This window comes from Bos indicus x Bos taurus, chromosome 20, assembly GCF_003369695.1.
Source record: "Bos indicus x Bos taurus breed Angus x Brahman F1 hybrid chromosome 20, Bos_hybrid_MaternalHap_v2.0, whole genome shotgun sequence".
NCBI lineage: Eukaryota > Metazoa > Chordata > Mammalia > Artiodactyla > Bovidae > Bos > Bos indicus x Bos taurus.
The window spans coordinates 50,487,668-50,513,422 of NC_040095.1; the positions used below are offsets into that span (position 1 = coordinate 50,487,668).

Consider the following 25,755-nt stretch of genomic DNA (forward strand, 5'->3'; position numbering starts at 1 on the left):
AGGCAGAAGAACCAGAGAGCAAATTTCCAACATCTGCTAGATCATGGAAAAAGCAAGAGAGTTCCAGGAAAACATCTATTTCTGTTTATTGAATATGCCAAAGCCTTTGACTGTGTGAATCACAATAAACTGTGGAAAACTCTGAAAGAGAGGGGAATACCAGACTACCTAACCTGCCTCTTGAGAAACCTATGTTCAGGTCAGGAAGCAACAGTTAGAACTGGACATGGAACAACAGACTGGTTCGAAATAGGAAAAGGAGTACATCAAGGCTGTATATTGTCATCCTACTTATTTAACTTCTATGCAGAGTACATCATGAGAAACGCTGGGCTGGAAGAAGCCCAAGCTGGAATCAAGATTTCCGGGAGAAATATCAATAACCTCAGATATGCAGATGACAGCACCCTTATGGCAGAAAGTGAAGAGGAACTAAAAAGCCTCTTGATGAAAGTGAAAGAGGAGAGTGAATAAGTTGACTTAAAGCTCAACATTCAGAAAACTAAGATCATGGCATCTGGTCCCATCAAATCAGATCAGATCAGTCTCTCAGCCACATCCGACTCTTTGCGACCCCATGAATCGCAGCACGCAAGGCCTCCCTGTCCATCACCAACTCCCGGAGTTCATTCAGACTCACGTCCATCGAGTCATGATGCCATCTAGCCATCTCATCCTCTGTCGTCCCCTTCTCCTCTTGCCCCCAATCCCTCCCAGCATCAGAGTCTTTTCCAATGGGTCAACTCTTCACATGAGGTGGCCAAAGTACTGGAGTTTCAGCTTTAGCATCTTTCCTTCCAAAGAAATCCCAGGGCTGATCTCCTTCAGAATGGACTGGTTGGATCTCCTTGCAGCTATTATATGTAAAATACTAACAATAGGAGAAATAAGATGTAAGTTATACAAGAACTCTGAACTCTCTTTGAAACTTTAAGTAAATGTAAATTATTCTAAAATAATATATATAAGAAAAAATATATTTAACATGACAATTCTGTGCATGTTTGTCTTTCCAGCTCTATTCAACTCTGTTTGGAAATACAGTCCATTTGGAACTTGATAGCACTTTTGAGTTTTATAGGATGTCAGCTTTCTTAAAGGTAAGTGACATTTAAATATCATCAAGATGTGTGCTTTTTACCTCAATAAATATTTTAAAATCCACCTTATTTTTAAAACTTCTTTACTGTTTAAAATATATTTCCTTAGAAAATAGAATATTCAACTGTTTATATGATTACAGGTAGTTGACATAGAATGACAGTACCATGAAACCTAAGTAACCATTTCTTTTAGCAAGAATTCTATATTTTTAAGCTACTTCATTTAATTTTTCTTACACTGTTTCAATTTACATGCAGATTTGAGAGGACGTAGTGGCTATGTACTTCCTAAAGAACACAAATTGATTTTTTTCCTTTTATATTCTTTTTTATGACACTTTGCCTAGTCCCTCATAATTAGTGGCTATTACATTTATTAAATTGAATATGTCTTATTTCAAAGCCAAACCTCAGATAAAGCTCTGACACAGGAAACAAAGACACAATGTCACAGATATCCTTGTCGATATTAATATTAATATGGCAGAATCTAGTTCAGTTGTCTTTTTGGAGGGCAATTGTAGGCTGTTTTTCCATTGCTGATTAGAAATATAAACCCTGAGATTTAGACTTTTACAGTTAACCTTCTAAAGACAATAATTAAAGCACAGACTTGACACTCCTTGCTTGGTAAGTGTAGTATCTATTCTTATGCCGCAGTCAAAACAAGTTTCTTACTCTCAGTTCTCAATCAGTGATCAATTAAGATTAACCATGATATAATAGCTCAGAAAGAAAAGGTTAAAGAGATATGGTGACTATGTAATTAAGCTAATGTGGCTTTATGCATCTTGCTGTGATATTTGTTCAGACTCACTCTACATGCTCATATTTAACAAATAGAAAAATTATGCCTTTTCGTTTTGTTTTTAACTTTTCTTTTTTGAAATAAATTCACCCAAAAAAATTCTGCTTTATCTATCTTTATAACATGAACTGATTTCAATTTGTCAATTTTGAATAAAAACTATACAAATTTTAGGTAAAATTTTTCAGGATTAAAGTTTTGAAATAAAATTATTAACCATTTTATATTTCAATGTTACTGATTCCTAATTCTTATCCATTTACCCTTCAATTGTTCATTTATCCTTCAGTTTGTTCCCATCATATTTATATCTACTTTATAGGATATATTTTGTCTTTACTTTATACAATCCTTATTTTCTATTTTATAGAAAATTTGAATACTTTCTAAATATCTGATTTTAAATAATATCAGGATGGGAATTTTATTCCAGAACTTATCCAAGGATTGATAGGGTAAAAGAGGTTAGTACTTCAAATTTTATTCCTGTAACCAGCAACTTATCCTTCTTACATAACCATGATTTCATCAAGCTAAATATTACTTGTGATCCAAGATTGAATAATAAAAATTTAATACTATGCCATTCTAATTATTAATGCAAGACTTTGTGTCTTTTACTTTAAAGCTTAATGAAGCATTAAAATATCCAAAGATCCAAGTAAAAGAAAAATATATTCTTCTTAAATGTCCTTTGGTTCTCTCTGTGCTATAACTGAAGATAAAAACAAATATATCAGTTTGATAATCATTTTACATAAGAATAGTATTTAGATAATAACTTGAGAATAAGTAACTTTTAAAGAATTAGAATGTTCACTTGTTTTCAACCAGGAGAGTCCAAATTAATGCAAAAGATATTTGAATACAATGGCTTGAAATTGTTTTCCTTTTACTATAAGGATTTTCATAGTAGACCTGAAATTAATCTCAGTGGAATGATATAATCAAATATAGAGTGAGGGGATTGCCTGGTTGTCCAGTGGTTAGCACCGGATGCTTTCACTGCCATGGCCCAGGTTCAATCCCTGATTGGGGAACTGAGATCCCACAAGCCATGTGGTATGGCAAAAAAAAAAAAAAAAAAATAGTGATATCCAAGAACATTGAAGATATAAATGTCAAGGGAAACAAATTTAGTATTAAAATACTTGTCTGCGATTAATTTAATTTTTAATACGTTAATAGACTGGGGTCCATTTGCAATCTAAGTGCCTCCTTTTGTAAATGGTTTTCTGAACAAAGATAAGCAACCTGTTTCTACATTAATATTTTACAAAATTTACTGTCTGTTCTACTCACTCCTTACTTATGTCTATGGTTGCCTAACAATCAGTATTCAAAAGACATTCGTTAGTTTGGAGGTATATTTAAGTAGTTTAGGGTTTTAACTAAATCTAATCCTTAAGGATTCTTTTAATACTTCATTTCAGAAGGACCAAGAGGTGAAGCGCGATTACAAATGGAAAGTTTTAGAAATGAATAGAGACACGGAGGCAAAGAAATCAAGGATTTATCTTTAAAAATAAAGTCTTTAGGGAACTGGTATGAATATCAGATCCTGACATTAAGAGCACACCCTCTCTCAGCAGTGATGAGGTGAAACAGAAACTGATGCAAACGCAGAGGGAGCAGTGGATCTGCTCAGCTAGGACTGGATTTGAGCATATCTGGTTTTAGTGCTCACAACATCCTGCTGAGTTGACAATCGGGTTCAGAAATGAACTGCAGAGCCATCTGTTTAAGAAAGAAATACACTTTGTAAGGCATTGTTAGAGATTATTAAAAAAAAATTGTTGGTGTAATTTTTCCCCTGATGGGTTATTGTTTTGGTTGCAATTAGCACATCTAAAGAAAATAAATGCTGGAATATTTCTAATTTGGGGTAATTGTCAAAGGTTAGACATTTGAAACATGCCTGTTAGGACTACACAATGGACTTTTCATTGGGAATTATGATTCATCATCTACACAGAATCATAAGCAGAGAAAAGAAAGGAGGATACAGAGCAAGTTGACTATTTCAGCTTAGACTGCTAGGCTTTTTATTCTGGAGAGAGAATTGTTCCAATTACTCATGATTTCCCTGCATGCTTCCAGGATATTAAAACAGGTGTACTACCAGTGATATCAATAAGAAAAACAAAATTTAAAAAAAGATACCCATCTTCCATGGATTTTCCTTCACATAGTTTTCTCTTTGTTTGCTCAATGTTTGGTTTTAAAGAACCACAGGATGCTCTTGAAGTCTTGCATGGTTGGAGACTCAGGTCACTTGCATTCATTTTATTCCAGCACAATTTTTAAGCTAATTTTAAAGGTCACATTTCTTCTGAAAACCTAAAGGTGATATTTCCTAAATAAACAAGAAAGATATAAATAAATAGGAGGTGGGTTTTTTCCTAGCTTTAAAGTAATGTTGTTTATATGTCACGCTGCTTTTATGTTATATGACAGGTCGTAATTCAGGTCAATGTACTATCATTCAGGTTAACTTAAAATTTCTTCAGTACCCCAGCAAATAAAAATGCACATGGTCTTTGTTCTAACAAAAAAAGTCTTGCAGGAGCGATAGAGAGAATGCTTGGTTATGGTCTATGGGACAACAATCCATAATTTACTTTGCAGATGTCTGTGTAATTTAAGCAGCAGGCAGAACAACCACACAGTTGTAGCTGCTCTGGGGAAAGGATACCAAGAGCCTCATAAATCATGGTGAGGATTAAAAGCAATGAACATTCATCTTCTTAACCTCGTAAAGGCAATATTGGAAAGCAGAGGATTAGAACACACAGAACACACAATCTTTATGCAGGGATAAAGGATGTCAGAGTTTTTAAGTCTTCTCTCAATTAGCATTGACCTGCCATTTGCAAGTCAACAGAATATAATTTTAAAGTTGATTAAAAACAAGGTCCCTTCCACAACAAAATAATTTGAAATAGAGTAACTGATGAGATATATTTCGAGGGTATATTAAAAGTGGAGTCAACTTACATGAAATGCTAATCATTTGCTTAGATTGAAACATGCTTCTTTTTGACAGTATATGGAAAATAACCTTAAAATACCCAGACCCAAATGATCTTCATGTATAGTTAAACATGTTAAAATAGAGAAATGTCATGAGAAAATTGTAACTTTAGAATTGTCAAATGAAGCAGATTAAGACAGCTGGGTCTCTTCTATAACATTTAGTAAACAAATGGTGTGTTACTAATTGTTTATATTTCAAAAATTATTATAATCAAAGGCCTTTGGATACAAATGAGTAAACTGTGCACAGTAAAAGGTTTCATTTTTTGTTGAAGATAGAAACTTTAATCAAATTTTAAAGCTCTTGAAAGTACTAATTTTTCATTTCCTCAATATTCTCTTAAATCAAGATCACTATACAACAGAACTTGGCAATTTTATAAAAACACCAGGATAGGGAAGAGAATTTAAAAATCACTTTTCATGGATAATTTGAACTTATTAAAGAGATATAAATAGATTCTAGTTTCTGATTCCCTGGTTTAATATCAAATATCCTTTGGCAATAATTCTTGTAATGTAGCCAATACTTAATTATCTATTTGAGTTAAGGAAAGCTACAGTATTGCTGAGCTTTCCTGGTAGCTCAGCTGGTAAAGAGTATGCCTGCAATGCAGGAGACCCTGGTTGGATCCCTGGATTGGGAAGATCCCCTGGAAGAGGGCATGGCAACCTACTCTAGTATTCTCACTTGGAGAATCCCATGGACAGAGGAGCCTGGAGAACTACAGTCCATGGGGTCTCAAAGAGTGGGACATGACTGAAACACTAAGCACAGCCCAGCACAGTGCTGCTAATCCAGAGTGGCTGATAATTAAAGTATATATATATATACACACACATGCATACATATATATACATACACACACACACATATATATATATATACATATATATATATATTTATGTTTATATTCAGCTTGAAATGTATTCTGTGTTCATATTGGAATGTGGCCTTTTGGAAAGTCACAACCACCCAGAGTTTGAAAACAACTGGTGTAACTAGCAGATCTTTCAATTTGGGCTACTTCCACCCTGGATGAACTCTCTTCTACACCCCATACTTGGGATAACAAAATTTCCTTCTATTTGGCACCCAATCCTATAATATTCTAATTTAGTTCAAATATCTTTTTAGCTACCAGTTTTCCATCCTCTGGAATGGTGATCAAGTACCACATGAATGATAAAACCCGGTGTAATGATTTTAGAATAAAATAACTTTATTGTATTATTAGTGCAGATTAGTGAAAGTTGCTCAGTTGTGTCTAACTATTTGTGACTATACAGTCCATGGGATTCTTCAGGCCAGAATACTGGAGTGGGTCGCTTTTCCCTTCTCCAGGAGATCTTCCCAACCCAGGGACTGAACCCAGGTTTCCTGCACTGCAGGTGGATTCTTTACCAACTGAGCCATTGTAGCTTACAGAGTGTGTGGAATGCTAACACAATCGCCATATCTCCAACTCATCCTCCTTCTTATGAATTCTATGCTAAATGTCAGTTCACTCAATTTCTGTTTTTGAATCAATCCTGTTATCGTCATTCCAGGTGTCAGTATAATAGTATACTAGTTCAAAGTGTGATATGAAACAAAAGTGAAAGTTGCTCAGTTGTGCCTAGCTCTTTGCGACCCCACAGACTATACCCCACTGGTCTGGAATTCGCCAGGCCACAATACTGGATTGGGTAGCCTTTCCTTTCTCCAGGGGATTTTCCCAACACAGGGATGGAACCCAGGTCTCCTGCATTGCAGGCGGATTCTTTACCAGCTGAGCCATCAGGAAGCCCATATTGTGTTGTGTATCATTGCATTTAGTTGTTCTATTATCTGCTTTCTAAAAATATGCGCTGAATTTCCCAGGGCAAATTCAAGACAAGGAGGGCATAGAACTTCGAGACTCAACAGGCTTCTTTGTCATATAAATGAAACCTAGTAATATGATGTCAATGGGAGAAATTTATTGTCTATTTTTATGCTAAAAATAGGATAAATCACGTTTGACTTCATACCATCTTCTCTTTAATCATAAAATTATAGGTCCCTGAGTTTGCTATAAACTAACTGCTATTTTAAAAGTGCAAATATTTGCATCTCTGTTTCAGTTCAGTTCAGTTGCTCAGTTGTGTCCAGCTCCTTGCAACCTCATGGATTGCAGCACACCAGGCTTCCCTGTCTATCACCAACTCCCGGATCTTACTTAAACTCATGTCCCTCGTGTCTGTGATGCCATCCAATGATCTCATCCTCTATCATCCCCTTCTCCTCCTTTCTTCAGTCTTTCCCAACATCAGGGTATTTTTCAGAGTCAGTTCTTCACATCAGGTGGCCAAAGTATTAGAGTTTCAGCTTCAGCATCAGTCCTTCCAATGAATATTCAGGACTGATCTCTTTTAGGATTGACTGGTTTGATCTCCTTGCAATCCAAGGGACTCTTAAGCGTCTTCTCCAACACCACTGCTCAAAAGCATCGATTCTTCTGTGCTCAGCTTTCTTTATAGTCCAACTCTCACATCCATGCATGACCACTGGAAAAACCATAGCTTTGACTAAATGGACCTTTGTCAGCAAAGTAACGTCTCTGCTTTTTAATATGCTGTCTAGGTTGGTCATAGATTTTCTTCCAAGGAGCAAGCATGTTTTAATTTCAAGGCTGCAGTCACCATCTGCAGTGATTTTGGAGCCCAAAAATAAAGTCTGTCACTGTTTCCATTTTTTCCCCATCTATTTGCCATGAAGTGACGGGACCAGATGCCATGATCTTCATTTTTTGAATGCTGAGTTTTAAGCCAACTTTTTTACTTTTCTCTTTCAGTTTCATCAAGAGGCTCTTTAGTTTCTCTTCACTTTCTGCTATAAGGGTGGTGTCATCTGCATATCTGAAGTTATTGTTATATCTCCCGGCAAACTTGATTCCAGCTTGGGCTTCATCCAGGCCAGCATTTTTCTTGATGTATTCTGCATATAAGTTAAATAGGCAGGGGGACGATATACAGCCTTGACATACTCCTTTCCCAATTTGGAACCAGTTTGTTGTTCCATGTCTGGTTCTAACTGTTGCTTCTTGACCTGCATACAGATTTCTCAGGAAATATGCACCTCTGTTTACATATCAAAATTAATTTGAAATTATGATTAAATACAGAGCATGGACTAGAGGGGAAATATATTATATATTGAATGTATTATAATATTTTTAAACTATTTTTATATTTCAAACATGTATGTGAAGTGGGTGACATATAGATAAAGATTAATTCACTTTTCCTCTTTATTTTTTCCTTAATAATCTTCTCCCTAGTTACATAAAGCATCCAGTGCTTGGTACAGAGGGGAGATAAATTATCAATTTACAGGTTAATTTACTCAATAATAGTATTGAAAGCAATTTTTATGTTACTTTGTGTTAAGAACTGTCTCTGGGTAGTGTATATATATATGTGAAAGGTATCATTAAAGTTTTTCATGTTGGAGCTTACATTTTAGTGAAAAGAGTACAAGGAAACAAATTATATAATATGTAAGTCATATTTAAAATAGATGATTGATCATCTGTTTAATCAACTTATAGAAAATGAGAAATGTGATGCTGAAAATCAACTGAGAAGTGTGAAGGAGGAAGTTTCTGTGTTGTAGGGAAAATAGTATCTTGAAATACTGAAAAACACGTTTAAGAGAAAATCTTACCAATAAAATAACGTTTGGAGAAACTTGAGAGAAATGTGGAGGTAACCATGAACATATTTAAAGAACAGCGTTTCAAAGTCAACTACACATCTCAAGGTGACAAGGTGAGAGCTACTTGATACTCCTGATAAATCCGCCTGGTGGAAGCTCTAGAGGGAGTGGAGAAGGAATGCAGGAAGTGAGCTCTGTTAGAAGGTGGGCCTTACGGGCAAGGCAAGAGCTTTGCTTTTTACTCTGAGGGATCCCAGAAGGCTTTTGATAGACCTAATCAAAGCTGGGCCATGATGCATTTTATTTTTTAAGGGAACTCCTCTGGCTGAGGCACTATAGAGGGATAGCCCGGGAATCAAGGTGACTCACTTAAGGTGAGTACCTTAACACAGATGTGCAGTGATTGGAGCTGGAAACTAGGATACCTGTGTGCGTGCTAAGTTGCTTCTGTCATGTCCAACTCTGTGTTCCCCCATGGACTGTAGACTGCCAGGCTCCTCTCCATGGGATTCTCCAGGCAAGAATACTGGGGTGGGTTGCCATGCCCTCCTCCAAGGGATCTTCTCCACCCAGGGATTGAACCCATGTCTGCTGCAGCTTCTGCATTGCAGGTGGATTCTTTACCCCTAAGCCGCTGGGGAAGTCCAGTAACAGGGATAGAGTAGACCAAAGTGTTAGAAGGAGGAAGATTAAGGCTAGATTTTTGCTCAGTGTTCTGGGCGCTTGAGAAGATGCTTGTACAAGGTGGACACCCCTGCAGCCCCAGGAGAATGACGAGGCTAAAGCAACATGGTTAATGGGGGAAGGGCCTGACTGAGCTGAGAAGAATAGATATCATATTTATTAGCTGAAAGCAAATCAACAAGATATAAAAAAATAAACTCTGGGAAGCTAGACTCAACATATGTGAGCAGATGCCAGTCACCCAACAGGGCAGCTTCACCACTGTTCTATGACACTCTTTTTCCTCCCAACTCTACATCACATGAGTCCCTTCAATCTTAAATACAAGCCCAGAGAGAGCTATGCAAGACTGAACAATATTTCAAAGACCCTGATATATATTTTCTCAAACTGCTTAAATTTTTAGACCTAGCCAAATTGTAAACTGGAGATGGGGTTTTGCATGAGAAAAGTCACATCAGTTCTGAAAACAGAGGCACATAATACTGCAAATATAATCCATGTTTGCAATTCATGGTACCATGAAAACAATACTTATGACAGGTAACTTCTGATCACAGGGGGTCCTTGGCTAAAACTAATCTTAAGTAATATACAATATTTGAATGTTTAATAAGTGCCCTTGGTGAAAATATAGGTATATAAAATGAACAATATGGACTTTTTATAGTATATGTAGGTAGATATGGGTACAGGGGCTTTTCAAACTTATTTACTATATGCCTTAGTAATGGAATTACTTTATGAGATGCCTCAAAGGAGAGTTATATCCTCGGATCTCACAAATATTTAGTTCTTAGAAGATCAGAGCAAGGTGAGAACATAGGAAAGATTATAATTTATATTTATAATAAATTTGAGGGACCTAAATGATTAGTTTATAATCAGGACACAGAATAACTCCTTCCAACTCTTTAAAAGTCTGTGTTTAGCTTTGGTACTTAGAGTGGAAAACCATATGAGCTGCTTGACTAATTTCCACTAATGTCATGCTCTGCCTTCTGTAGAGACTTCACAGTACCCAAGTGATAAAGTTGTTATCAAAACACTTTAAGCAGTTCTAGTGGCCTGGCAGTAATGTCCAGTGTTTCACATTCAGTGATCAATATCCTCTACCAACATTTCTTGATAATACCCCTTGTATCTGTGTGTGTAGGGTTTTTGTGTATGTGTGTTTGTGCTTAGTTGTGTTGAACTCTTTGCAACTCCATGGACTGTACCCACCAGACTCCTCTGTATATGGAATTTTCCAGGCAGGAATATTGGGGTAGGTTGATATTTCCTACTTCAAGGGATCTTCCAAACTCAAGGAATGAACCCACATCTCCTGTGTCTCCTGCATTGCAGGTTGATTCTTTATCTGCTGAGCCATCTGGGAAGCTTCTTTATTTGTAGACTCGGGCAAACTGAGTTTCACTGATTTTTTTTTTTTTTTTTTTTTTTTTGAGAATTGACTTACTTTGAAAGTGAAAGTTTCAGTTGCTTGGTTGTGTCCAACTTTTTGCAACCCCATGGACTGTAGCCCACCAGACTTCACTGTGCATGGGATTCTCCAGGCAAGAATATTGGAGTGGGTAGCCAGTCCCTTCTCGAGGGTATCTCCCTGACCCAAGAATCGAACCAACCCTGCTCTCCTGCATTGTAGTGGTGCTAGTGGTAAAGTATCCACCTGCTAATGCAGAGAGAGGTGGGTTTGATCCCTGGGTTGGAAAGATCCCCTGGATTAGGAAATGGCAACCAACTCTAGTATTCTTGCTTGGAAAATTCCACAGAGAAACCCGGTGAGCTACAGTTGATCTGACCACAGAGAGCTGGACACAACTGAGTGACTAAGCATAGCACAATGAGTTCCTTTATGGCTTTTTGTCTTATTCTGATTGCACCTTGGGATTTCTGCATCTTCTGATCCTACAGCCTTACTTGGTGTGGCCCTCTGTTCTCAATTCCTTATAAGAGCACAGCTGTCTCACAAATCTTACTTCTTATAGCTAATCATGCTGCTGGAATGATGGGGAGATGTAGATGACTTAGGTCTAATATAAATTTGTCTTTAAGCCTTCTTGGATTCTTATGCCATTTTATTCTCATGCAAATGGAGACATGCTTGTGGTTCATGGATCAAACCAAAAAAAAAAGAAAAAGTCATACACATTTCAAACTACCAAGAAAAGATTATAATAATGTGGCATAGGCCAAAATAAATATACATTATGTTTCAACACTTTTCCCAGAGCATGCAATTCAAAGTCAAAGCCCACATGTTTATGTCTTCAAACGTGAAACGCATCATTCATTATATGGCTAACAAAGTCGTGTCTACTCCATTGGGCCATTTAGCATTGCCTGTATAGTTTGCGTTCCTGTAGTTCAATATTTTCAATTTGACATCAAATTGTAGAAGGTAAGGCATAGACTTTCTGCTAGATTCTCTGTATTTGAATCCAGATAGCCATTTATTAGTAGTATGACTTTGGAATTTTTATTTTACCACTCATGCATCATTTCTTTCTATAATGTAGAATACTATAGGTCTAAGAAGAGTATTATGTCTCATAAGGTAGTTATAAAGGTTGTGTGCAGTTATATTTGTATACAGTTCTTGTAAATAGTTTGAACCATGTCCACTGTGTGGTAAATCAATTCAAGTCATTATTAATAAAGAGGCTACGTTTTGTTTTCCTCTTGTCCTCTGGAACTTGGAGAGAACAGAATATGCTCTTCTGTGTCTCTCTGATGCCAGAAATCATTTGTCTCCCTTCATTTCAGCATAGCCACCTATCACTGTTGATATTTTAGACGTTGCATACCAAGTTGCTTCAGTTGTATCTGACTCTCTGCTACCCTATGGACCAAAGCCCACCAGGCTCCTCTGTCCCCATGGACAGTAGCCTGCCAAGCTCCTCTGTCCGTGGGGTTCATCAGGAAAAAAATACTGGAGTGGGTTGCTATGCCCTCCTCCAGGGGATCTTCCCAACCCAGGGACTGAACCTATATCTTTTATGTCTCCTGCATTGGCAGGAGGGTTCTTTACCAACTAGCGTCACCTGAGAAGCCCATGTGTGTATACATAGATGTATGTATCTGTGTGTGTGTGTGTGTGTTTATCACCCAACTTGTCAGACTCTTTATATAATAGCAAGACTTTACTGTCATATGGAGTTTGTTATTTAAAATATAAGCAGACACAAGATCTTTGGAAATAATAAATTATTTGTGCATAACACAGAGAGCCCTACAGCCTTGTTAGTTTAATTAATATCTACAAAATATAACCTCTTTTTCTAGCTTTTAGTAATTAATTTCCACATGTGAATAACCTACTAACAGAATCAATGTTCAAAGATCCTTCATGAGCAATTTAAGGAAATGTTTCCACAAAGAGCAGCAGGCTGCTGTAAGTTTTTGCTGCATATGACAAGACAGATGGAGAAATTCATTTTTTTAAGCATGATATTTATTCCATGTTTCTCTGTTGTTTGAAATCCATTCTTCCTCTTGCCCCTAAGGGATGCTTGTCTTCTTAGCATATCTTTGAAACTAGATAGAAAGCATATGTTCTGTTTGTCTCTTGGATTCGACAGAAGAGGTGAAATACAGGATAGTTTCTTCATTGATTGTGCAAATGGGAATTTCCTTTTTGCAACCTGTATTCTTTCCATAGTGCACGATGCTATGTTGAGGCCTTCTGATAGTTTAATTATCATCGCATTTCATTTCGCAATAAGATGTGTCTCCTTAAAGCTAGAGAATATTGAAGTTTAGCATAAATATCTCTGGGGGTATACTTATGCCTTAAATTATCCAACCTTATTGCAGCACACTCTTTGTGTTTCCACAGCAGCAACAGGCAATTCTAGCGATAAATTTATCCTGACCTTATATATCTCGTGGTCTGGTTTTGATTTTGTAGCTTTATTTAGAGCCTCTCTGTGCTAAACCATATAGCTACAAAGCTTTGTTTCTCAGCTACAGTGTTGTCATTGCTCAGTTATGGGACTTTCATCTGCTCAGACTCTGCCCAAATCATCTCTCCTCTCCTGTCCACTGACATACCCTGGTCCTCTCACTCTGGACCACCTCACTGCTCACCCCAAGGACATCAATTACTATGTTTTTTCCCCCTCATCTCTAGAATCTGTCAGATTCATTTTGTGACCATCTCATCATTTGGTTTGCAGGTGTGCTTGGTTGCTCAGTTGTGTCCGACTCTTTGTGACCCAACAGCAATAGTCCTCCAGCCTCCTTTGCCCAAGGAATTTTCTAGGCAAGAATACTAGAGTACCATTTCTTTCTCCATGGGATCTTTCCGACCCAGGGATAGAACTCACGTCTCCTGAATTGGCAGGTGGATTCTTTACAACTGAGCCACTTGAGTCCCTATCCTATTGGTTTATAGGTTGTTTAAGTGTTAGTGTCTGATATTAAATTGCAGATTTCAAAGTCCCTGACTGTATGTTGGGTCCAGTGGCCCTTTCCCAGTCCAATATATTTCCCTTGCACTGACCTTCCTTCAATCACTCAGTCTTACCTCCCACTTCAGAGGATCTAAATATTTTTCTGTATATAAAAGAACAAACTTATCCCCTCCCATCCATAATTACATGGCAAAATTTTACTCAGCTACATCATCTCTAAGGACACTTATTCAGGGAAAAAATAGATTTGAAAAAGGGTGCATCTAGTGATTTAGATAAAATGAGCCTAAATTCTAAGCAGCACTCACACTGCATTAAATGTTCAGCTCATAATTTGTGTTTAGAGAGATGATCATCATCAGTGATTCTAGGGGCCTAGAAAATTTAGGTATGATTCTAAAGTATATGAAGTATGCTGTTGCACTTTATGTGGGTTCAAAACATTTAATCATATAAAATTAGCCATTTTATGTCACTGCCAGGCAATGAAATGATGAAGATAGCAGTGATTGCTTGTCACAATACACCTAAAACTATGTTGTTGAAGGTTGTATTATCATGGTGGTTCACTCCAATCAACTAGTATAAATTGAGAGTTCAATTAAAGATAACAAAAGTCAATATGTTAAGCATAAAGTTAATTTTTATGCAGAGTACACTTTAAAATGTGGTAGGGTAAGAGTTTCAGGTACTCTCTTACTTCCTGGGATGAGATTTGGAATACTATCAAAGGAATGGTCTGTCCTAGGCTTTTCTCCTTTGGGTACAGTAAAGAGACCAAGGAAAAGGTGTCCTGCTGACACCAGAGCAAAACCATCTTAGTCATGATCACTGATCAAGAATCCAGCACAGCATGGTTAGCTGCAGGAACACGATACTTTCAGTGCAAACCAAGTTTCCAGAAACTGTGATGGAAGAGTTGGCTGAGACAGGTGCCCTCCTGCCAGATGTACACTGGGTGTATCCGAGCATCATTGTCCTTTTTCTTTCTTTCTGCATAACTTGGTTCCCAGTTGAATTCTTAGAATTCTTAGCTGAATTCTTAGTTCATCTTATCTCATTAGCAGAAAATAAACCACTTAAAGTTCTAGCTTTTGAAGAATCAGGAAAATAGAATTTTACTTTCCAGAACCTGCCAGACTTAAAGCAACAATTGAAAGAATTTGGATGCTAGCTGCTCAGTGAAGCAACAGACCATTGTTAAATACTGCTATTTAGTGTGAAACAATATTTTTTTCAAATATTAAGTGGAACTATTCACAACTTATGCTTTTGAAGAGTAAAAGATGAGTGAATATTGGCATTCTTATTACTTATATGTATGCATATGAATGGCCCTGATAATAAGAATTAAAAGAAACACTGGTTATTGACAATGTTAATAGACCATTGGATAAAGGTAATAACTGTGGATTTAAAAATATAAATAGTCACAGCCTAAAAGTTGAGAATTATGTTTTGCTTGGTGGGAATGTTTAAGACTTCAAGCCCAGGAAACAGCATCTGCAGTAACCCTGAGATAACTGCTCCAAAGAGGTGAGGGGGAGCCAGGTTATATAGAAGTTTTGCAACAAAGGGCATGTAGTCAGGACATCAAAATATGATTGCTAACTTAAGAAAACCAAATATCCCAAGTTAAGGACTTTTCTGTGTATGAGAATATGCAAGGGTCTGTGTTCACTGAATCATTCCTTTGATCTGCACCTCAGCTATCTGGGGCCAGTATCCTTCGTTTTCACATCCTGAGTTTCCTCAGTGCTCACTGTGGGAAGTGGCTGCAGTCCCTGGCTGCTCAATGGCAGGTATTCTTTTTTTTTTTTTTTTTTTTTTGAGTTCTCTCAGCGCTCACTGGCTTACATTGGAGGCTGAAATAACTGATGACTGTGACGTACTTTGTTTACTAATATGGCAGGAAGCAGTCATTTCTCACAAACCATTGGATAAGGATGCTATTTAAAAGTTTTAATACTCGTACATTTTGAATTTATACTCTGAACACATAAACTATTGCCATTAAATAAAAGAATATTCACAATGATCAAATCATATTTGTATCTTGATTTCCTTCTTTTCACCTTGTTGGTGAAGGAGGGAACTTTGCCCCAGGGTTATGGCGGTGGCTGAAGGCAGAACACCCGACACTGGACAGGAGCTGAGGCTGACAGCAGGTTATTAGTCCCTTATACTGACGGCCTGGGGCAGGGGGAAGCCATGTGGGAGCCGCAGTTGAGAGGGAGCTGCTTTTGAGAAGAATGAATGGGCAAGGGCTGTGGCAGGCAGGTTTCAGAATGACAAGGGGATGAGATGAACTCTGGTTCCTGTAGGTGGATGCGATTGGCTTATGTGAACAAGCCTTTAGGCTGTCAGGCTGTCAGACTTAGCCCCCTTAGAGGAAGTCAGGCACTTTGCTGGTCTCCATGACTAGGGGGTGCTGTTTAACCAGGGATTTATCCGTAGGAATACAGTAGGGAGGAGCACTTGCCATTAGGGCATTCGGGGCCCTTCAGGTTTTTCCCAGATGCCAACGCATACATAATAATATCAGGACTTAAGTTTGGGCTTCTCACACATGTGATATGTTTACACATTACCTAATAGGAACATAAGGGGAGGATGACTGTGACATCTTCATTTTTTAATAGGAAGCAAATTTGTCATTATTAACAAAATAATTTCAGATTTTTCGTATAGGGCATTTTTAACATTGCTCCAATTTTTCAATTTCAATTTAAATTAACTAACATTGGGACTTCCCTGGCAGTCCAGTGGTTAAGACACCAGGCTTCCACTGAAGGAGGTATGGGAATTAATTAATTATCATTAAATAAACTTTAAAATTTGGTTCCTCAGTTGTACTAGCCACATTTTACATGCTTAATGATGCATGCACATGGTTAATGACTGCTGTATAGACTACCATTTTAGATGAAGATATAGATATTTAAAAAGTTAAGTTTTAGCCTAGAGTTTTAGCTTAGAAAGAAAGCAGAGATTACAACCTGGTTCTAATCTTGCTGAAAGCTTGAGATCTTTATATTTCTTCTTTTGAATGATAGAGCTAGCTGAACTTGAGATGCAGAAATAGATGTGAAAGTGAAAGTGTTAGTCGCTCAGTCACGTCCAACTCTTTGCAACTCCATGGACTGTAGCCCGCCAGGCTCCTCAGTCCATGGAATTCTCCAGGTAAGAATACTGGAGTGGGTTGCTATTTCCTTCTCCAGGGGATCTTCCTAACTCAGGGATCGAACCCAGGTTTCCTGCATTGCAGGTGGATTCTTTACCATCTGAGCCACCAGAGAAGCACACGTAGATACCTCCCTACAAGAGAAGATGCTACAGGAAACACATTCATGTTTGGAGGTCCAAATGAAAATTACAAAAAAAAAAAAAAAATAGTTTAAATGAATGGAGACATTGAATCTTTTCTACCTAACTTGAAAACTTTATTCTAATTTCAATGATAACAGCAACTTTGAAGTAATATATGCTCCCTAAAATTTAAACTTGTTCTCATTGCCAAGTACAGTGTCTAGTATATATTCATGTATGCATGAGTAAGATTTATTTTGTGTATACATCTACTGATTTATTCATTTATTTGACAATTTTCCCTGATTCATTCCAAGTGCCAATTTGATTGCCCTGGGCTAATGTTGAACAAACCTGATATTTTTCTGCTTTTCTGGAGTTTACAGTGTAACTGAATGTGACAGAAAATCAAGAAGTGAGTTATTAATTTATAAGAAATGATTAGAGTTTAGTAAAGCTAAAGATCCCCTGGAGAAGGGAATGGCTACCCACTCCACTATTCTTGCCTGGAGAATTCCTGGGATAGAGGAATCTGGCACACTACTGTCCATGGGATCTCAAAGAGTTGAACATGACTGAGCGGCTAACACTTTTACTTGGGGTCTTCACTTGTGGCTTAGATGGTAAAGAATCTCCCTGCTGTACAAGAGACCTGGGTTCAATCCCTGGATCAGAAGTTCCCCTGGAAAGGGGAATGGCTACCCACTCCAGTATTCTTACCTGGAGAATCCCATGGACAGAAGAGTCTGGTGGGCTACAGTCCATAGGGTGGCAAAGAATCATACATGACTAATCCATTTTTTTTCCCCCATAAAGTACAATGATGTCAAGCAAGCAAGTTGGTGTATTAGGAAGACACTAGGAGTTCACTTTTGATGGGTGCTTGGAGAAACTATCTCTTAGGTGAAATCATTAAGCCAGATGCGAATGACCAAGTGGGATCTATGATGTGCCTACATGTAGGAAGAGTTTACTAGGCCAAAGCAAGAAATAGTGTAAACGTCCCCAGAGGAACACTTGGCAAATGTGAGGGACAAAAGAAAACGCCAGTGTGGCCAGATTGAGTAAACATTGTGACTGAGTGAGAGGATAAAGTCCAGGAAATTGTCAGGAGCAAGATATTGCAGGTCTTGTTGGCCATGATGAGGAGCATGGATTTTCTGTTGTGATCACTGGTCATGACAACATATTAAACATGAATAGTATGACAAAACAGAAAATGGGTGGTACCTTCTGGGGAGAGCAGAACAGGAAGTGCTCATTTACAGTGCAAGAATACAGAAATGATGACATGACATCCTGGAAGAGCTAGGCACGGAGACAGACCTTGAAGAATGAGTGGTATTTTTGACAAATAAATCAGAACCAAAAGTGTATGATCTATCTGTAGCTTGTAAAATATTCAGAGTGATATAGAATAGTCATTGTTCCTGGTCATCTTTCTCTGTTCACATATTCATGATTTTACCCCAAAAGTGGAATCTAAGTTGGGAAATAGTTAATGAGTATCTTTGTTGTATCCTGGTATTATTTAACTCTGCTGTAATGTATGTGAATGAAGAATGTGACAGGAGTTATGTAATGGTTTCAGCATTAGGAAAATCCACATTTTTTCCCGGTATATGTAAAAATGAATGGGGCTTTAAAATGATTAAATTGAATAAGCACAGATACCTCAAAGATCAGAAGTACATTTTCTCAGCTTGATGTCTTAAGTGGCTATTGCTTCATTTGTATGATGGGAATCTTCAATCTTAAAAACAATAAATTTTCCAAAGTCATATATTAACATAGCAAGACAAACCATTAGAAGCAGCATCTTGCTTTTGTTAGATTAGAAAACATTTATTGTCAGGTGCACAGAAATCATCAGTGAGAATGTTATGGCAGAAATTTAAAGAACTTTCATTAAAGAAAAGATTTTCTTCTAAAAGAAAGTGCATAATGGTAGAAGAATAAAAAAGTGAAAGAAGTTTTTGGAGATAGAAAATTATCTACAACAGGAGAGCTGCATGCCTTTTAAGTATGATGTTTGTCTATAAAGAAGTCTGGGAAGATAATTTCTATGTCCTGTTGTCATCTTCATTTGATGTCTGTAATAGAGCACTTGCCCAGCTCCTTCTCTTTTGCATCTCCTACACACTGAATTCTGCAGGTAAGAGAGAAATATTCATCATGGGCCTGCTGTATCTGCTTCTGCAAGACAGTTTCTTGGTCATAACTTACAATAATCAGGAATACTATCTGTTGTGGACTGAATTTTGTCCTCCTCCAAAATTCACATTCTGAAGTTCTAACTCCTACTACTTTAGGGTATGACTGAAATAAGGTCCTTAAAAGGGTAATTAAATTATTTAGGTTGGTGCAACTGACTGCTACTTCTTCAAGCATCTTGACAACTTTTTGCAGGGAAAACACTTCCACAACCAGCAGGAGGCAGAAAAGACTTTTCAAGAGTTTGTCAAATCCCAAAGCATGTATTTTTACATGACAGGAATAAACAAACTTATTTCTTGTTGACAAAAATGTGTTGATTATAATTGTTCCTATTTTGATTAATAGAGGTGTGTTTTGAGCCTAATTACAATGATTTAGAATTCATGGTCTGAAATTGCAATTACTTTTTCACCAAGCAATGAGGTTATACATGCTCAGTCATTCAGTCATGTCTGAATCTTTGCAATCCCATGGACTGTTTCCCACAAGGCTCCTCTGTCCATGGAATTTTCCAGAAAGAATACTGTAGTAGGTTGCCATTTCCTCCTCTAGGGGATCTTCCCGACTCAGGGATGGACCCCACATCTCCTGCACTGCAGGCAGATTCTGTACTGCTGAGCCACAGGGAAGCCAAAAATTATTGGAATGGACCCTAATTCAATATGAAAGTCATGAAAGAATACTTTTGGACACAGAAAAAGAGAGATGGTATGAAGACACAGGGATAATACATCCATTGACAAGCCAAGGAGAGAGATCTGGATCTTCTCTCATGGTCCTCAGAAGGAAACAACCATACTGACTATCTGGAACTTCCAGCCTTCAGAACTAGGAAACAATGAATTTCTGCTGTCTAAGGAGATCCAACCAGTCCATTCTGAAGGAGATCAGCCTGGGATTTCTTTGGAAAGAATGATGCTAAAGCTGAAACTCCAGTACTTTGGCCACCTCATGCGAAGAGTTGACTCATTGGAAAAGACTCTGATGCTGGGAGGGATTGGGGGCAGGAGGAGAAGGGGACGACAGAGGATGAGATGGCTGGATGGCATCACTGACTCAATGGACGTGAGCCTGGGTGAACTCCAGGAGTTGGTGATGGACAGGGAGGCCTGGCGTGCTGCGATTCATGGGGTCACAAAGAGTCGGACACGACTGAACGACTGAACTGAACTGAACTGAAGCCACCTCCTGTGATACGCTGTTAAAGCAGCACTCATAAAGTAATACACTAGCCCCATGAACTTCTCTAAGTCATGATAATGCTTTGTCTATTTCAGTGGAAATCAGGTCACTTTATATGTCAGAGAAGAAAACTAGGATTAAAGAGAGCTGTGCTTCCACTTCCCCAGCCCACAGCACCAATCTTAAACAGATTTGCTGGTTCTCTACAAAACCTCTAAGTTGTATAATCAAAGGTATTATGTCCGTCTTACATTTTTGCTATAAAAAAGAAAAACTCTTTACTTATACAGGAAATGATGTTAATAGTAGCTAGTAGTTTGTAAGATTCATTTAAATATTTATATTTAGTAGAAAAAAGCTGACAAGCTCAGCTCATCCCCACATTTTTAAAAGATTGCTGATTAAGGAAATTCCAAAACTGAGAAATCTGAAGAGTACTATATCTCTCTCCTTTTCGTCTATGGATTTTCTGTCCTTGAGGAACAAGCAGTAGATATTTATTAGGGCTTTCTTTCTTGATTATCCTGTTCTCTGACATATATCCTCATCTGAGAAGTCTTGTTAGGCAGGAACTTCTTGGTTTGATTAACACATTACTATTCAATACAATAATGTCAAAGCAGTGCTCCATGGAATCTAGACAAAATGAGTTGCTTTGAATCTGAGGCAGCACAATTGGGATCATCAGGAAAGGACTGCAAAAAAATGATATGAGAGAATAAATATTAAATTTATATAGTATATATCTTCCCATAATTGCAGCCAACTTTGACTTAAAATTGGGAAAGTGAATAAAGAATATAGCCTTACACCACCTTAATAAGAGTATCAGTTCTTCGAGGATGAAAATAATTTTTCTAGGTATAATAAAGGAAAAGGAAAACCAATGTATTTGTTGTTATTGTTTCAGCCTTTAACATTTTGCTAATTATGTTAAATGATAACATAATTTAAAAGCATACCTTTTGTATCTCAATAGGCAAACCCAATATATCAAAGAACAGTATGAAAATAGGAATTGACATACTTTTTCATGAAAGTGTTTCACTGCACACAAGTCATCATAAAGTAGTCTAAAAATAAAGACTTTACAGTTGTAACCATTACACTTATACTTGCACAATTAAAGACTGATAAAATCGTGTCCAAATGAAATTTAAACTCCTTAACATTATTTTGTGGTCATATATTCAATATCCAAATTTTAACCAAATTTTTTTCAGTAATATAGTTATTTTAATTCTAATGTCTATTAAGTGAACCAAAAAAAAAAAAAAGAGAGAGAGAGAGAACACCTTGATAACTCTATTATCAAATGGCTTTTCTTTTTAAGATTTAACAGAAAACAGTACTGTTTTAGTAGTACCCAGGGTTTATTTTAATCAGGCGTGATAATATATGCAGAATCAGAAATCGCTGCATTGAAAATGGTTATTATAGTTTCCTAGAAACAGGAGACATAGACATTATGCAGAGTCACACGGGGAAGCACCTGGGTAGATCAGAAGGTGAGGGAGAGTTGTAGGACGAGAGAACATACACGGAAACACTGCGGTTTTGGTGGGAAGTAGTGGATGAGATAGGGCAAGTAGATTTCAGATTGGCTAGTTTGAGTCCTTTCAGCCGGCTTTGAGGTATAAAGGCTGTCCTTAGTTGTCTGGTGCCTGATCCTGTGTCAATAATGGCCCAGAATTTGGAATCCCTAAAGAGAAGATGGCAAGAAGTGTAGGATCTGGATTGGTTGGCTTGCATGTAAAAGATGTACTTCTTTTTTATTGATTATTTTTTATTTGAGTGTGGTTGCTTTACAATGTTATATTAGCTTCTGTTGTTGTTGTTTAGTCACTAAGTCGGGTTCGATACTTTTGCAGCCCTATGGACTGTAATCCACCAGGCTCCTCTGTCCATGGGATTCTCTAGAATAGAGTGGGTTGCCATTTCCTCATCTAGGGGATCTTTCTGACCCAAGGATCAAATACACATCTTGCGCTTTGGCAGGCGGGTTTTTTACCACTAAGCTCCCAGGGAAGACTTTGTTACCGTCTGTTGTTGTTGTTCAGACACTAAGTTGTGTCTGACTCTGCGAGTAGAAGTGTTAGCTTCTGGTGTACAGCAAAATGAATCAGCCATACATATACATACATCTTCTCTCTTTTGGATTTCCATCTCATTTAGGACACTCAGTTCAGTTCAGTCGCTCAGTCGTGTCCAACTCTTTGTGACTCCATGAATTGCAGCACGCCAGGCCTCCCTGTCCATCACTAACTCCAGGAGTTCACCCAACTCATGTCCATTGAGTCGATGACACCATCCAGTCATTTCATCCTCTGTCGTTCCCTTCTCCTCCTGCCTCCAATCCCTCCCAGCATCAGAGTCTTTTCCAACGAGTCAACTCTTCGCTAGAGTGCATTAAGTAGAGTTCCCTGTGCTATGCAGTATGTTCCCATCAGTTATCTATTTTATTCTTGGTATCAAGAGTATATGTGTGTGGATTGACACATATACACTATTGGAAGATGTACTTCTAGTGAGTTATTTGCTATTCTTAGAAAGAAGATAACTCTGTGAGGGGCAACCCTACTGAGTTAGCAAGAGCCCTTTATATCAAAGCATCATGTAGAAAATGATGTAGAAAATAAAAGTCATATGTTACAAGCTGTACTCCCTTGATTTCGTGTACAAAAAAATGTGATTTTTGAATCTGTGTTTTTATGTAGTATAGTTTCTACACTAGAAAAGTCAAAGATTCCATGCCAAAATTACATGCTGTTCCCAGATGTTCACACAAAGTCCTATGTTTCTGCAAAGTGCTGGTGTGTATGGTGGTAGTGCTCAGTTGTTCAGTTATGTCCATCTCTTTGCGACCCATGGACTGTAGCCTGCCAGGCTCCTCTGTCCACGGGACTCTCCAGGCAAGAATACAGGAGTAGGCTGCTATTGAACCTGTGTTTCTTGTGTCTCCTGAATTGGCAGGCAGATTTTTTACCACTGTGCCAGCTGGGAAACCTGTTTGCTTGTATATGTATATGTATATGTGTGTGTGTGTGTGTATATATATATATATATATATATATATATATATATATATATGTATGTATATGGATATATATGTATATGTCTATATATATACATATACAAGCAAACAGATAAGTATGTATATGTGTATGTATATATATATATATATATATATATATATATATATATGAAAGTGAAAGTCGCTCAGTTGTGTCTCTGACTTTTTGTGACCCCATGGACTGGTATTCTCCAGGCCAGAATACTGGAATGGGTAGGCATTCCTTTCTCCAGGGGATCTTTAAAACCTAGGGATAGAACCCAGGTCTCCCACATTGCAGGTGGATTCTTTACCAGCTGAGCCACCAGAGAATATATATTGATTTATTTCATACAACAAGAATGTCTGGTAATATAAATGTCAATTGTTTTAATAACTTACTTTGATACATCTATCACTGTAAAGTATTTATATATATATATATATATATATATATATATATATAATTACATATATACATTTCTTCAATATTGTATCTGATTTTTAACCATTTACTAAAGAAGAATAGACATTCTTTAAGACTTTTATCTCTATGGTATATCACTGAGATTTCCACACCTCCAAGATGCAACATTAAGGTTGTTTGGTTTAGCATTATAGTTTTCTTTTTCTTGCTGTTGACCATTTAATGCATTTCCTTGTATTTGTTACTCTCTGTGTCCTTCAGTTTCATTTTCTTTCATCTGTCAACAGAATTACACTGATTTCTTTTATTTGATTCAGGTCATCTTTGCTTTTTTCTTGTATCTTTCCTTGTCAGTCTATGTGATTTATGTAGACAGTGCTTATATAGAAGTGTTTTTTTGTTGTTGCTGTTGTTGCTGTTTTTCTAAACTCAATCTGGAAAGCACATGAAGAGATAATAGTAGTCCGTGGGGTGAAGATTTTTATGTATAGGGACACTGTACTAAAGGAACTAGTGGAGGGGAAGAGAGGAGATGATTTCATGGACTATCACTAAGGCTAGGGTGACATGAAGTCATAAGGGAGAAGAATGAGATCATGGGATGAAGCAGAAAGGCAGGTCTGGCTCGAGTGACCCACAAAAGAGGTCTGATAAGAAGAAGCAGGCATGGGCAGCAGCTGAAGGAAGCTAGTAGTAGACGGCACTTTACCTCCTGTGCTGGTGCTTCTGTTTGTCTCTTAAAGCTCCCCAGGCCATTGTGGGAGATATTAGACAAGATGTACCTGAACTTTTTGCCACTCTTGGGTTGTATATCTTTGTTGTGCTGGTATTCTCTTAGTGAAGACTACCCAGGGTAATTCTTTAGCCAGGTTCAATGGTAAAGAATCCCCAGCCAATGCAGGAGATGCAGGTTTGATCCATGGGTACAGAAGATCCCCTGGTGAAAGAAACAGCAACCCACTCCAGTATTTCATCTGGAAAATCCCATGGACAGAGGAATATGGTGGGCTGCAGTTCCTGGGCTTGCAAAAAAAGTTGGACAGGACTTAGCGACTAAACAACAACAGTAAAACCTGTTAGTGAAATACTTCTTGACAAAAATATTACCTACCAGTAGAGGCCTTCCCTGATAGCTCAGTTGATAAAGAATCCACTTGCAGTGCAGGAGACCCAGGTTTGATTCCTGGGTTGGGAAGATCCCTTGGAGAAGGGATAGGCTACCTACTCTAGTATTCTCGGGCTTCCCTTGTGGCTCAACTACTAAAGCATGCACCTGCAATGTGGGAGACCGGGGTTCAATCCCTGGGTTGGGAAGATCCACTGGAGAAGGGAAAGACTACCACTCCAATATTCTGGCCTGGACAGTCCATGGGTTTACACAAAGCACTGGTCAGATATTTAGCAAATTTTCCGGCAGGCTATGAAGGGGATTCCTTGGCACATTTTCCCCACTGCTTTTCCCTTCTGTCCTTCAGCTGTCTCCCAGGACTCAAGCCCGGCCAAAACTAAAGAAACTCAGGCTCTGATGTCTCATTGCAAAAATGCATTGAGAGACAAAGCGATAAGAGGTGGATTTGTTAGGATCCAGAGAGAAGCCACTCTTCAGGGTGTGAACCATTGCTGAGGGCAAGGGCTGGGGCCACGGTATTAGGCCTGGCTAGGTTTCATTTTAGCGGCCTGTGAAGTGGTAACTAGTCCATTTTGTGGTCTTTTGACACACTGTTTTTATAATTTGCATCATTGGCTAATTAGTTGGTATTTAAAATTCTTTGACGATTTCTCTGTGGTTTCATCTTTCCGAATATTTGTTAAAGAACAGTTCTATATGTTTTCCTTGCTGTTG

At 37.8% G+C, this 25,755-nt stretch overlaps 1 protein-coding gene across 3 annotated transcripts in view; it reads left to right on the forward strand.

Moving 5' to 3' along the window:
* CDH12 (cadherin 12) overlaps positions 1-25,755 on the forward strand; it is a 1,186,459-nt gene that overhangs the window by 366,922 nt on the left and 793,782 nt on the right. For all 3 annotated transcript variants that reach the window (XM_027520215.1, XM_027520212.1, XM_027520211.1), the window contains exon 2: positions 1,017-1,100. The gene's annotated coding sequence lies outside the window, so the exon portion shown is untranslated. The remainder of the gene's footprint in view (positions 1-1,016; positions 1,101-25,755) is intronic.